This window comes from Perognathus longimembris, chromosome 12 (genome assembly GCF_023159225.1).
Source record: "Perognathus longimembris pacificus isolate PPM17 chromosome 12, ASM2315922v1, whole genome shotgun sequence".
Lineage (NCBI taxonomy): Eukaryota > Metazoa > Chordata > Mammalia > Rodentia > Heteromyidae > Perognathus > Perognathus longimembris.
The window spans coordinates 3,137,746-3,153,032 of NC_063172.1; the positions used below are offsets into that span (position 1 = coordinate 3,137,746).

Below are 15,287 nucleotides of genomic sequence, written 5' to 3' on the forward strand. Positions count from 1 at the left end.
AAGGCTTCACTCACAGGTACTGCGGTGAGAACATCAATCTATCTTTTGGAGGGAACAAAATGTAATTTATGGTAGATTGGACTGCCTGGAGCCCGAGTGCATTTGGTCGGCCGGGAGGAAGAGGCAGAGGTGCGGATGTTCTGGCAGACCTCACGCCGGCCCTCCAGAGATACCTGGGAACACAGGGAAGAAGGCTGCCCAACTACCCGAGGGGGTGAAGAGAGGAGTCTGGAAGGATTATGACAGGAGAAGACATTGAACTTGGTCCTAAAGGGTAGGAAGTGATTTTTCAGAGAGTGGGGGGGAGTTGGGTTTAGTAAACAGGTATTGCAGCTGCTGCTTGAGTGTTGGGCAGGCCAAGAAGAACCAAGTTGCATTCTGGTGGGGGAAATGGTGAGAACCCAGAAGAGACACTGGGAACCCAGAAGTTGGGCAAGACTTCCTGTGAGAAGCCCAGGGGTGAAAGAGAGGATGGGTGCTCTCTCAGCAGAGGAAGCAGCAGGGATCTAGACGCGAGGGGTCGGAGGGAAGGACGCTCTCCATCCCTCTGGAAACTCTGGGGTGGCCAGCCCTCAGTTGGGGGTCACATTTGAAGTAGACCAAACCAGCTGCTGTATGAAAGCTGAAGGGAAAGCTCCTGCCCGGAGTAGAGCGCCATGGGGAGTCTGAGAGGAGAGGAGCCGGTGGTCACCACCCTGGTGGCAGAAATGGAGAGGGCGGGCTGTTCACAGGACACGCTCGGGCAGCCCAGTGGCGGGGGAGCGACTCAGAAAGGGAAAAGGGCTGTCGGGAGAAGGACTGAGTCCAGGCTAGAGTACCGCGTCTGTGTGGGAGCTCCACACGGTGGTTTCCAGCAGCGCCATTGTAGACCGGCGCATCATTGTCTTTGGTGGTGGCGCCCGTCCAATGGCAGCTCTGCCCTCAAGGGGACATTTGGAGATGTCTGGAAACATCTGGGGCGGCTAGCCCGTGGGTGGGGATACAAGGCTGGCATCTGGGGGAGAAAGGCCAGGATGTGGCTCAGCATCTTCCGGTGCTGCACTGGACAGACGCCTGGGCCCTGAGGCCGATGGGGCGCGAGCCCGCGGTCCTGGCTCTGGGCTGGCACAGCAAATGGCAGGGGCTGTGGTCCTGAGCTCCCAAGCGGGAGGGCGAGAAAGGGGCCAGCAGGGAGAAGAGGCGGAGGAGTCCCGGGCTGTGCTGGAGAGAAGAGTCAGCGCTCCCCAGGAGGGAGACCTAGGAGGGAGAGGAGGTGCAAGGGCAGCAAGGGCCTTTCCCGTGAGGGTCCCAGGCCGTCTCCAGGGGAAAGGACCGTTAGGGCTACGGAAATTCGAGAAGGGTTAGGACAGACGCTACGGGCTGCGGCACTAAGCTAAGGCCGACTTACGTTTTATACGACAAATGATATATTTTGTTAGTATATAGTGATCATGTGCTACATGGCCTGAAAACCAGCCTTTCTCATTCCTGGAGCTGATTTGCACCATGTAAATCCACGGCGTTTCCTAACGGCCTTTTCCAGACCCCGGTGTGGGGCTGGCCGTTGGTTGGGTCAGTCTCTCCTGGAGGGGAAGTGAGAGAGCAGAGGGGCTCCAGATGGAGTTGATTTCAAGGACACCGGGGTTTAATGATCAGGGGACAGACTGTGGGCGGGGGACGGCTGATACGGGCTGGAATCAATGTGGTGTCTGTACAGAGACAATTGCTGACCTCACATTGTTAGAAAACTCCAATTAGACAGGAACAAGGAGTTGTGGACCAACCCTACTTAGCATTCCAGCCTGGTTTCTGACAAGCTCACGGCAACCGCACAAACAAGGGACACAGGAAAAGGGCGCTGTCTTAGGACAGGAGAAAGCGTGGGGACGGGATGGGAGGTAGAATGAGAGGATCACCTCCTCCCCAGGGGTGGGGGGGGTGGGGAGGGGGGCTTGCTGTAAGCCCCACCAAGAACTGCTCTGCAAAAACAGGCTTAAATTCAGTAGTTTCCTTCCGAACATTGCCCTTGGACACAGCCCTGACCCCTTGAAGTAGCCTTAGCCTGGGTGGGTTTGGAGGTCTCCAGCCAGCCCCATGCCCTTACTCCCTCAGCCCCACTTGCTCTAGAAGCTTCTCTGAGAGGTCCCCGGGCTTCCTCCCCTCTCCCTTCTCTGGAGCTTATGAAACACACAGTGCACGGCTCAGGGTGCATTTTCCAAGGCGATGTTTAATCTGGATATTAGTTTCTGATTCTATTATAAGCCGATAGGATTTGGTGACAGAGAGTGACTTCTTTCAAGGCTATTGCAACTGTAGCCAGCTCATACCTCTTAGGGATTAATCACCGCCCCAGCCCTGGTCAAATCACCGGCACTAACACAAGCTCTCACCTCAAACACCCTTGCGCGGCAGGACAGTTATATAACTTGTTTAGAGGCACAGAGCTCAGAGAGAGGGAGAGGGAGAGAGAGAGAGAGAGAGAGAGAGAGAGAGAGAGAGAGAGAGAGAGAGAGAGAGAGAGAGAGAGAGAGAGAGAGCGCCAGTGAGGCAAGAGTCCCATCCTTTGGCTTTCTCTCTCCCATGGCAGGCACAGCCTGCGGCTGCCCCTTGTCACCGCGTGACCTAGGCTGGCTCCCCGCGTCTTCCACAGTCTGTCCTCAGTTGTGCCCGTCTGCCTGCCCGCCGCACCCAGCTCCTTCTGGAGCGATGGGCTCTGCACCTGCCCCTTGAGTAGGAGGCGGTCCTGAGCAAGGCGCTGAGTGGAGTTGGGTAGCGGCTCACCTGACGGGTGCACCCAACCCAAGACCACGAGGAGGGAAGGACGCTGGGCTGGCTTCTCCCGGCCCCGCACGGGCCAAGGATCAGTACAGCAGGCGGAGGGCATCACTAGCTCGGCCGTACGCCTTCACGGGCGGCCGCTGCGGGACAGGGACAGAGTAGGGTGGGAAGGGGAAAAAGTCAAGCTGTGAAGACAAGAGGGTGACCGAATTCAGGACCCAGAAGCCAGCTTCGGTTCACTCTGCCTTCCGCTTTGAAGCCCGAAGCGATCTGAGGAGTCTCAGTTCCAGCTCGGCCTGGGAGGGGGTGACGATTTCCCGAGAGGCAGTGCCATCAGGATGGCTGTCCCCCGTACGTGCAGCTTCTACCTGATGATTCGGGGGTCTGCACGTGCAGCTGTGTCTGCTGTCTGCGGGTGCTTGGGGCTGGCCTGGGTGCTGTGAGGAAAGTAGCCCTGGGCCAGTGGAACGTGGGCGCTGAAGGAACACGGCCACTTAGACGTGAGAGTGGGGGGTTACAGGCCTGAGGAAGGGAGGGAGATGACATAGGAAAGCAACACCAGCCAGAGATGAGAGAACAATCCAAGCAGCCCATGCAGGGCCTGCGGGGCCGGGTGTGGGAGTCTGTGTTACGCTCACATTTGATGGGCTGTGGACTCGAGCATGCCTCTTGGGTGTGTGCACACTGGCTGAGAGGGAGATCATCCTAGCGGTACCATTGTCTGCCGCAGGAAACAGGCATGGGAACCAGGGCAGGACGCCCCTGTGGAGGGCTGGCCTTGTGTGGGCACGCTCCCTCACCGTCACCCCGCAGGAGAAGACGCAGAACGCGACACGGAGGAATCGTGAATACGCTCTCCGCCCAGCTCTAGCATCGCCATACCTGCCGTAGAGGGTTTTTAAGAAGCGAGACTTGGTGAGTACAGTGGAAGCCAGCTGGGCACTGGTGACTCCCGCCTGTAATCCCAGCTACTCAGGGGACTGAGATCTGAGGATCACCATTCAAAGTCAGCCCGAGCTGGAAAGTCTGTGAGACTCTTGTCTCCAATTAACCACCAAAAAAAAAAAAAGGCCCAAAGTGGAGCCGTGGCTCAAGTGATAGAGCCTTCGCCTTGAGCACAAAAGCTCAGGGACAGCTCGGGGTGCAAGCACATAAAAAAAATCAGAAAGCTGGGAATCGTCCGGGGTAAGCTGGGAGCCTCCCAGAGATTCCGATCCACGCGGCCATTCCTCACGCTGTCGTGAGAGGAGGGGCCCGAGGTGACAGCTTCTCTGTTTTGCAAAGGGAAGGGCAAGGTATGTCCAGATTTGCCACAATGGCCAGCGCCATCTGGGCGACAGAAAACTTACTGCTCATCTGTGGGAGAGTCTTAGCCCTTTCCAAACTCGGTAAAACTGTGCTTATCTTTTGCAGACTGTTTTTTAGCTGCGTTATTACCTGTATGCATTCTTCATTTTTTAAGTATTGTGTAGTATTCCAACATTGAATGTTTGAAAATTTATTATCAAGCCTTCTGTTGGTAGGAATTTGCATAATTTCTATGTTTTCCTCTCATAGGCAGTGTGTGGATAACATTCTTTGTACTTGTGCACAAGTCTTACACACATGTGTCTGACTGTACATGAAGAAACAATTTAAAAATTGATGTGTATGCAGATTCTACCTTTAGATGTTCCATTTTATTGCCCAGCTTTGTGTTTAGTTTGTTTTTTGTCTTCTACTGTGCACTTAAATTCCAGAACCACTAGCCTGTAGGACACCAGAGGCCCTTGCTTACAATCTTAGATAACAAAAGGTTGCACCATGAGCATGAAACCAGGTATGTGATTTGAAGCCAGATGAGGCAGACAGAGCCTTTTAGTTTGTGTTTTTATCCCTGTTTCTCAGGAAGAATTAGATGAGTAACTTACCTTGTCTTTCTTTTTATTGCAGATGTTTTGTTTTTGGCTGTACTGGCATGTGAACATGGGGCCTACTCCACCAGCCCTTTATGCGTTAGCTGCTTTTAAAATAGAGTCTCCCATATGTGCTAGGTCAACCTGATCATGATCTTCCTATTTATGCTTCTTGTGGAGTTTGAATGACAGCTATGTAGCACTATGCTTGAAAGTTTGATAGGTACCACCTATGCTTTGAAAGTTTCCCTTTTCTGTGAGTTTTTTTTTTATTTGATTCAAAAGTACATACCCATGCAACAGCAATACTTACAAGACAAATGTGCTGTAAATGAACTGCCTAATTCTGGGCAAGGGTTGGGGAGGGACTGGGGAAGGTGGGAGGTGGGCTAAAAGCGAGGGAAGAGGTAACAAGTTGGATAAGAAAGGTACTCACTGCCGTACACATGAAACTGTAACCTCTCTGTACATCACATTGACAATAAATAAAAATTTTTAAAAAGTATATTGCTAAATTCAAAAAGATAATTCAAACATCACAATTCCTTGTGATCTTTTTTTTACCCTTATTATAACTACAGAATATAATCTGGATAATTATAATTTTATGACTTCTCTTAAGGTTTACTTAGCAACCCATTAAGGAAAGTTGGGTCCGTTGGTCAACACATATCAAATACCTGGTTTGTGGCTTGTTCTGACTTTATCTCTATGCATTTATTTCTCTGCTTCACCTATCAGCTAAGGTTAGATGTGTGCTAACACTTCCAATCCTTTTGAGAGTTTCTTCATTTTCCCTTTCGGCTTTGCAAGTGTTTGGTAGATATGCTTTGATGCTTTGACGTTCAAGTTTAGAATGGCGATTTCTTCTTGAGGATTTGACTCACTTTTTGATTGAGGAATGTTTCTTTACTTTAGCAATGTTTTTGCCTTCAAGTCTCCCTTGATGAATATTAGCATAGTCGAACCTGTCTCCTTTTAGTCATCATTTCTACAAGGTCCTGCGCATTGCCATTTCTGCCCTCATTTAATTACAGTATGCTTCCTATGAGAAACAAAAACATGGCTTGGCTTTGATATCCTCTCAGGTGATCCAAAATTTCAATGGAAATGTTTCACCCACTTACTATTGCAATAAGCATTAGTATCCAGGGGTTCTATCTGCCTCATTGCTATTTGTTTTCCATTTGTCCCTTCTAGTTCTTGTCTGTTCTCATTTCTCTTCTATTTTTGCCTTCTTTTAGATAAAAAAACATTAGTTTCCTTCATAATTCTATTAAATCATTCAACATACATCTATTATTGCTCTTCCTGTGTTTATCTAGTGATTCAACTGTGGGTCCTTGATCTACTGTAATCTAAAGCAACAGAAAACCATGAAGGCAGTAATTAAAACATCACAGAGTGAGCCCAAGGTCCTAGTATTAGGGAGAAGCTGATAAAAGGAATTTTTTGTTTATAGCAAATCAAAGATGTGTAGGATGTTCAAAGGAAATAAATACTGTAAGTCTATATCTACCAAACCAACTTATAAATGAAGACAAAATAAAAATGCTTTAAATGCACATGCAGGGAGAGATGAAGAGAGAGAGACAGATGGAGTCGGACAGAGAGAGACAGAGAGACAGACAGAGGGACAGAGAGATAGAGAAAGAGACAGAGACAGAGAGACAGACAGAAAGGGTGGGAAGAAAGATGGAGAGAGAGAAACAGAGTGAGACAGAGAGAGAGAGAGAAAGAGAGAGAATATCTGCCTATTTGTGTCAAATACCAAAGTATATTCTTCAGGAAGAAGAAAAGGATTCAGGATGAAAATACAGAAATGTGGGACAGACTGAAGAACCAAAGTCTAATACAAATATAGAAAGAAGCGAGACTCATAAAAACAATCATGAATAACATAAGGCATAAGTATCAGCTAGAAAATTCTATGATTATGGGGAAGGCACTTTATTTAATGTAAACTCTATCTCCACAAAACTAATTTTGAGAGGAGATTATGAACCATGTGACCCTGTTAGGATTTGTACTGGAAAGCCAATGAATATCTGATTAACACGTGAGGAGGGTTGAGACCTTTCCAATGGGTTGAAACTCACTAAGATAGAGGAGGTGCCCACCAAACCTCAGCCCGTGCTCAGATCCCAGGGATAAACTCCCCAGCCTGGTACCTGGCACGCCTTTTACTTTATGTTTTACATCTCCGTTTGTGTGAGTCTTCTTTTTTCTTCAATCTTTCAGCAGTTTTCCTTATGCGTTTTTTTTTTTTAATGAACGTGCACATAAATCATTTAGATCAAACCTAAACTGTTTTAGATTATTAATGATTGAAGCCTGCTTAAAATGATAGATCTAGGGGCTGGGGATATGGCCTAGTGGCAAGAGTGCTTGTCTCGTATACATGAGGCCCTGGGTTCAATTCCCCAGCACCACATATATAGAAAAAGCCAGAAGGGGCGCTATGGCTCAAGAGGTAGAGTGCCTTGAGCAAAAAGAAGCCAGGGACAGTGCTCAGGCCCTGAGTCCAAGGCCCAGGACTGGCAAAAAAAAAATTATAGATCTAGGAGCAAATGGATGGGTTTTGCAGACATGCTATGTGAAGTAACGGTTCCTCAAAGTTTCATTTCCCGCTGCAGTAAAATCCGTGAATTGAGTCGTTGGACCTGTGAGTTCCTTACAGCAACATGATTCCGTTTTTTTCCCTGTTGTTCCCCCTTTTCTGAGAGCCGGCTAAAACCTTCCAGAATGTCAAGGACACTTTAAAAATTACCTCATCAGAGGACATTTCTATTTCAGTTTAAAGCATGCCCAGTCTCCTCTGGGTCACCGGAGGGCAATTTCCCCCAGCAATTTATTCCCATTGTCTGTGAAGGCATTGTCTGCAGAGGATTTGCTTTTAAAAGCAAAAACAAAATATACTTTATTTTCCTCTCCAAACCAACACAAAATGTACTGATTTGAAATATTGGGAAGATGCAGAAATGTGTAATGGGAAAAGCGAAATCTTCCAGAAATCCTATTTCAGAGAGAACCAATCTAATCAGTTCACGTCGGCTTCTCGGCATTCTTTTGGTGCTTGGACTATTTGTACATTTTTTAAAAAGCCAGTCAACAAGTATTTGTTGTGTTTTTTTTCCCCCTGAGAAGCAGCTTGCTGTGCCATTTCACAACCTGGAGCACGCCGTTGCTTCCCTTGCTTGAGAGCTACAGGGTCTTCTCCTGGATTTAGGATGAAGGCCCAGCACCCAGCACCCAGCAACCAGCTCCCAACTCCCCTCTTGCTCCAGTCCCAGGGGCATCCTAACCCCTGTAAGGCGCAATGGTGCAGCCCCCTACAGGATTCTGCCTCCTCTGGTCCTTCTTAAAGCCCTCCCTCCCTCCTCCACCCCTCCCCATCTTCGCTCATGCCAAGCCTTCAGGTCCCAACTGAAGGGCTCGTTTTGACCCGGGGTTGTGACCTGGTGTCCCCTTTCCTGAGCAGATGTGCCCTTCACCTCTCTGACCTCTGAATGCTGTGGCTCTTCCCGCCCCACCCGCCATCAGCCCCAGCCCTCCTTCCTGTCCTTTCCCCCCAGCATGGTGGCAGCGCAGGTCTGAATACGACCTGCCCTGTCGAGAGAGCCCGCGGCTTTGGCCTCTTCTCAGGCAGGATGCTCTCTCTGGCTTCCGGACGACCATCGGCCTGTCCTCTGGAGAGCTGACTTAGTAAATGCAGGCAGATGCTTTGTATGAGGAGCAGATCTGATGTTGGGGTCTCTCCGTAAGGAGACAACGCCATCACCTTGGTGGATTCATGTTCACGAGCGAGGCATGAGGGGAAGTGTTAGTTTTATTACCGGTAAGCAGTTGTACAGAAGGGTTTTAATTCAGCCTATCAGTTTGGGAGTACACGGTTTACATGCCGGATTTTGTATGTGTAGGCCAACAGGAAACCCACTCTGTAAGGCTGGAGGACATGGGATTGAAGGTGTGGCTCTGTTACTGGCGTGCCAGCCAGTGAGCAAAGTGTCAGGTACTGAGTTCAAATCCCAGTCTTGCAACAATAGAAAAAAAGAAAGAAAAAAAAAAGCAAACCTAGAGGGCATATGCTTGGACAATGCCTGTTTTGGTCCCCTACCTTGTTTGTAGGCAGTGTTTTGTTTTGTTTAATTTATTTAGGGGTTTAATTATCAACTATTTTCTCCCATGAGATTGGGCCACTACCTTCACTTAGCCACCCTCAGGGTCCAGGGCAGCTCCGGCGAGCTAGGGTGATACTGATCTTGGAGATTTGCCCACAGTCCCTGACACTGAGATACGTGCTGGTCCATGAAAATAGTTTTACAAGTCCTGGTGAACTTGGAGAAAGGCTACAGTCCACATACACGTTTGGAGTTTGAAAATCGATTCTAAATTAAAATTAATTTCAGAGCCAGGCCTGAGATTATATGAAATGCACCGCCAGTCCCTTGGGGCCTGTGTTTTATCTGTCTCCATTCTGCACTGTCAAGGGCTGAGGTCCCCGGGTGGTACTTATTCTCAGCCTGCAGGGTGCAGGTGGCTGTCCCTCGTATCTTGGTACAGTAGGCCGAACTGCACTTAGGAAGACCTGGGATCTGACCCTGGGTGAACCATCAAGGAATGATTCCCCCCAGTCTAAAGTTCCCTTAGAAATCTCGTCCCTGTATCCTTCCCATCTTCTAAATAACGGTTTGAAAAGTTGGGTGGCCAAGCTAGTTGGATGCTTCCACTTACCTTTGCGATCGAGATGTCGAAAAAAGGCTCTTATTCTATCACTTCGTGAACTCCCTTCTCCTCCAGACAGAGGGTATTTTGTGCAGTCACCACAGACCTTTTCTTCTTAAAAACTGAAATAGTCGACCATTCGCACCTTTTGTTATATGCCTGGCTCTTTGTACTGTGCGCATTGTTTGGGAGCTAGCCATTTGTTATGTATACTGTATATGTATATATGTTATGTATATATTGTACATATATGTGTGTGTGGACATTGCTATGCATATATGTTACATATGTATATAGTCCTTGATACTAATTTATTGCATGGTGGTTTTCCACTGTGGAGATATATCACAATAGGCACATTTTTTTTTTTTATTATTTTTTTTTAATAGGCACATTTTTTTTCTTTGATAAATATTCTGGTTGTCTTCAGTTGTTGGCTATAATGAATTCAACTGCTAGACATACACTTTTATAAACACTTTCTGTGGTCATCATTTCTTATCCTTTGGTCCCATACCTAGAACTGCTTGCTCGGTCACATGTACATCTCCAAGGGGCTGAACCACGCCCACGAGTGTATCACACACTGACATTTTTAATAATCCACTCTGGTGGGCAGGATGCTACACACCCATTGTTTTCTTAAATTCACACTTTCATGATGACTCAAATTTCGGGCATCTTCACATGCTTATTTATTATTTCATCTCTTGTTCTGTGTACTACCTGTTCAAGTATTTTGCCAATGTTAAGGGTCCCATTGTCTTAATATTACTGCAAATATTATGGATACAAGTTCTTTGTCAGATATTTGCACATTGAGTATTTCCCCCCAATTTGTGATTGGCTTTTCATTATATTATCACTGTTTTTCAAGCTGACATATGTTTTTGACAGTCCTGGGGCTTGAACCCTGTCCCTGGGCTTCTTTTGCTCAAGGCTAGCACTCTACCACTTGCATCACAACACCACCTCCACTTTTTTCTGTGTATGTGGTACCGAGGAATTGAACCCAGGGCTTCATGCATGCTAGGCAAGCTCTCTACCACTAGGCCACATTCCCAGCCACAAGGTGACATTTTTAATTTTAATGAAGTCTAATAAATTGTGTTTAGGAGCTTTATGTTCTTAGCTGGGTTAGGTTTATGATCCATCTTAAAATAAGTCTTTCTGCAAAGTTTGGGGAACAGGTTGATATTTTGTTCACAATGTTTACCTAGATCTTCCTGACATATTTGTTGAAAATGCATCTTTTCCTCCAATGGAAGATCAAATAATGAATTGTCTACTGCTTAGCCGGTTCCTTGGTTCCATTTATCTATGTCTATCGCCACACCAGTGCCAGCTCTCTTGGATACTGTAGCTTTGTCTTAAATATTAACATCAGTTATTGTGAGTATTCCAGTTATCCTTCTACACTTTTAGATTCTTAGGTCTTCTGCATTCTCAAATAATCTTACAAACAATTTGTCTCCTCTAAGCAATCAATTTAAGATAGTAGCACGGACATTACTAGCCAGCATTCATTAGAACTGCTACTATGTGCGGGACAAGGCTTAAGAGACATTGGCACATAATCTTCAATATAATCTTTATAGGTAGGTAATTCTATTAATGCACTGTTAGGGCTGGGTGCTGGTGTCTCACACCTGCAATTCTAGCTACTCAGGAAGCTGAGATCTGAGGATCATGGTTTGATTCCAGCCCAAGCAAAAAAGTCTATGAGACTCTCAAATTAACTAAAAACAGCAATACTTACAAGACAATATGCTGTAAGCCAACTGTACAGCTCAGGGGAAGGGGGGAGAAAAACCAAGGAGGAGGTAACAAGTTTGATAAGAAATGTACTCACTGCCTTACATATGAAACTGTAACCCCTCTGTGCATCACTTTGACAATAAATAAATATATTTCTAATATATTTATTATCAAATAATAAATGGAACTGTGACTCAAGTGGTACAGTACCAGCCTGGAGAGAAAAAGCTAAAGGGCAGAGCCTGGGCCCTGGGTTAAAGGCCCATCCCTGACATAACACACCACACACACACACACACACACACACACACACACACACACACACACACACCACACCACCACCACCACCACCACCACCAGAACAACAACAACAACAAAAGCCAGAAGTGGAGCTGTGTCTCAAATGGTAGACTGTTAGTTTTGAACAAAAAAATGCTCAACAGTAGCATCAGGCCCTGCACACATACAAAAATAACAACAAGAATGAATAATGTACTTTTATAGACGAGGAAATGCAAACTTACAATAACTTCCAAGTTTTAAGCCTACTCCTCCAAATCTTGTGGTTCTAATCTTTAGTCAAATATGCCGATAATACCTGCACCTTTTCCATTATTTACTATTTTAGCAAGGGCTTTATTTTGTTAATCAAGTGAAGCTTCACAGGCACCAGGGACAGAGAAGAAGTAAACCCAGCAAACAACTTCAAAGGTTCTTTAGGAAAAATAAACAGAAGTGTTAGCAGTGGTAATGAACACACTCAGAGCTGAAGAAAAACCAGTGCATTTCACTGTGAAGAGAAAATACTTGCTTTTCTTTCCATCTCTTGCTTGGCAAACTCTTGTCTCTACATTGCTCTCAAGTCTCTAAATCTCTAGTTCACATTTAGAAGTATTCCTAGTTCTAAATCATCGAGAAGCCTTACTTCTGTGGAGGGAGTGAAGGGTTTTTAGAACAAAACAGTGGCAGAACAAAAAGCAAGAGTCCTTGCAAATGATTTTCAGATGCAGTGAATGTGGAAACACTTGGAATCTTTTGGACTCCAGACCCAGACCCCTGGCGGGTCCACAGGAACAGATTAATTCCTTCTTCCTCCTGGAGGATGAGAAGAACAGAGGCAGCTCCCCTTCCACAAAGCTGGCCTTCTCCTAAACTGAAGAGCACAAGCCTGCTTCTCCAAGGGGTTAACATAACATCCAGCTCTATGCTGTGGCCTTTTTGTTGGGAATTTAATATGCGTGCTCACAGACCCAGATGGGATGAGTAGATAGGACTAGAGTCCCCCCAATCATACTGATGGAAAATGGCATTTTAAGTTACAGGTAGGGATGTCTGAGAAAAATCCAGGCTTTCAATGAATAGAAACTTCTAGAATTCAAGGAACCCTCCAATGGGCACAGCCATGATTTTGAACTGTTTTCTACGTCTGTATTCATGTCCTGTGCTTAGACAGAAGAGCCACAGTTTTCATGAGATCCTCCAAGAGGGGAGGCAGCTGAGCTCAGAGGCCTGGAGAGCTTGGCCTCGAAGGCTCAGGCAGAGCTCGGTGCTCAGGCCTGGCCACACTGGTAGCTCCTCCTCCTCCTCCACTGCAGCAGTGTCTGGAATTGGGCTCAACTCCATCATGTCTCCTGTCTGGTCTGCATGACCTGACAGAGCGCACTCAAGAACACGAGCTGGAGCAGCACTTACTCAGAGTCCCTCTTCCAAATGATTGGTGGTCACACTCTAGAAAGATCTATGCCTGCTGGTTTAGGCAGTCTCAACATCTCTCTGCCATGGTTGTGTGCACTCTTTAGAATTTAGAGACTAAAAGCTTCTTGAGACAGAAGTCAAGTCTCTTCTTCGGGATTTATCCTCTTCTGTGGAGGGTCAGAAATTGGACTTAATATTTCCTAAGATTGTGAGCTCTCAATATGCTATGGATCCCAGTCATGTCATCTTCAAGATTAAAAAACAAAATCAGAATGGTCATTTTGTCAAGATCACACAGCAAGCTAATGGTGAAGTGTATGTGACAATCGAGGTTGAACAATGGCAAGAATTGATGTCTGCTAAGAGAGGCACTGCCCAGTCCTGCCAGTCAGTTTCCAACCAGACCAAGGGCTTCCATCCCTGGTAACTCAGCTTGTGGCCCCTTTGACTAGGGGAAGGAAGAGCTAGTTCCCATCGAAAACTATCCACCAATAGCTTCGACTTCAACGTTTATATTGACAGATCATAGCATCACAGCTCACTCCACAGACATATACAAATATACATTTCTAATGATTGAAAGCATCTTTAAAGGCTTCCTGTCTACAGTTGTCGTTCTTCAGAAGGCAGGAACACTGTGAATTTTGTTAGTGGAGAGACCTTTCTTCGGTGTGACTGTCCTCTGGGAGTTTTCTTTCCACCGACCTTCCTCCCTGTCTCGAATTCCAGCAGTAAAGAGAAGCTCCTGACACCTCTAAGGGAATGCCACCTGCCACCCGGCACCTTTGTCGGCCAGGGACCATGTTGTGAGCCACTGAGAAGCACTTGTGTGTCATGAAGGAAGATTCACACTGTGGCGGGGCTGGGGGTGGTCATTCCCCACTTGCTGGTCCTCTCTCCCTTCCTCCTTCCTTCCTTCCCTCCCTCCCCCCTCCCTCCCTCCCTCCCTCCCTCCCCCCCCCTCAAAGGGGCACCTGTGATACATAGAACTTCCCACAAGACACCATGCAATCCTCTCAGAACAGCTGCTGTCTTTGAAAGGTCACCAAGCCTCCTGGTGGCAGGGGAGGTGGAGGGTAAGATGAATATCTGGCTGGACGGCTATCTTTCAGAAGAGAAAACAGCCAGAGAGGCAAGCCAACTCTCCACCTTTTGGAACGGCCAAGGGTGGCGGCCCGGCGCCCCCTCAGCCTTGCCTGTGTGTATGCTTTGCATGCCCCTGCCTGTCCCTGCAATGGTGGGGAAGGTGGTCGTCGGGCTGGAGCCTTTCACGGCTGGGACATCAGCTTGTGAGCCTCCATCTTAGCTGTGGTGCGGTGCCACGTGGGATTCCGCCTCGGGTCAGGGACCCTTTGGCATTTCCCCCAAAGGGAGGGGTAGGGACGCAAGCCACTCTGCTGAGCTGTTTCCTGAAGCAGCTGCCCAGAGCCCTGGCTGCTGTTGTTCACCCCCGGCGAGAGCAAGTCCTCCTGGGATGCTGGCACAGCCGCACTCTGCTGGGCGGGCACAGGGCGGAGCGTGCCAGGCGCTTTCTGCTTCTAAGAGGCAGGAGGACTCCAGGTGGCAAGCCGTTCGGGCCACGATTCCCTAGTAGCTACCAGCAATGGCAGGAACGAGGCCTTTTCTGAGCATGTAAAGTAGATCCCTGTGCATTGGCCTGTGCTGGGATGGTGCTTCACACTCTCAGGACGTGGCTGTCACCTTGTTCTGCCTGTCATCGTAGCAGTTCTGCATGTGTGAAGCTGAAGCAGGCCCCGTGGGCCTGTCCAGGGTCACAGAGGAAGTCATGCCGCAGCATCAGGTACCTGTGCTTGCTAGTCACTAAGTCAAGAGCTCATGTGGTGAGACCCTCTGTAGAGATAGCGTCACCTGTTAAACGTACACAGCCATTGCCCGTGACACGAACCAAGGGTCAGGGGCTGTGTGTGCCCTTGAAGGGCATCTCACCACGGAGTCCATGGAGTTCTTCTTGTCATGGAGCAGGTTATCTGGTTATAAGTCCATTCTGTACGCTGTACGTCAATACGTGAGACCCTTCAGCATTTTGACCCCCATAATTTCTACTTTGGTTACTTTGTCCTTACAAAGCCACTTTAGCTGCTCCCTTCTGCAAGCTAAGGACAAGATAAGTACTCAAGCCATGGCACATTCTTAACTACCCCGTCCCCAACGTATCTCCAGGCCTAGGGGCAGCTCCCGAATGTAGAGAGACAGTGGCTTTCAAGCCAAGGCATGGCAGTCCACCTGGTGGAGAAGGGCTGGGAGCGCTGTGGTCTGGTTAGCAGTGAGGGGACGGAGGAAGGAGAGGCCGACGTGGAGCTTGAGTCCAGAGATGCTGGGTTCTCTGGGTTAGGCTAGGGGTTGCATGCGTGATGTGTGCAAGCAGGAAAGGGAGCGGCAGTCTGCTTGTTCACGTTTCTTCTTCTAGGAAGGGGGCATAGGTCTGCTTCATTATCG

At 47.7% G+C, this 15,287-nt stretch overlaps 1 long non-coding RNA gene across 1 annotated transcript; it reads left to right on the top strand.

The window, feature by feature from the left end:
- The first annotated feature begins 2,932 nt into the window (after window positions 1–2,932).
- LOC125360923 lies at window positions 2,933–4,987 on the top strand. Its single transcript, XR_007212829.1, has 4 exons — window positions 2,933–3,108; window positions 3,488–3,672; window positions 4,497–4,576; window positions 4,690–4,987. It is a non-coding gene; the product is annotated as an uncharacterized LOC125360923 (long non-coding RNA).
- Window positions 4,988–15,287: the final 10,300 nt, after the last annotated feature.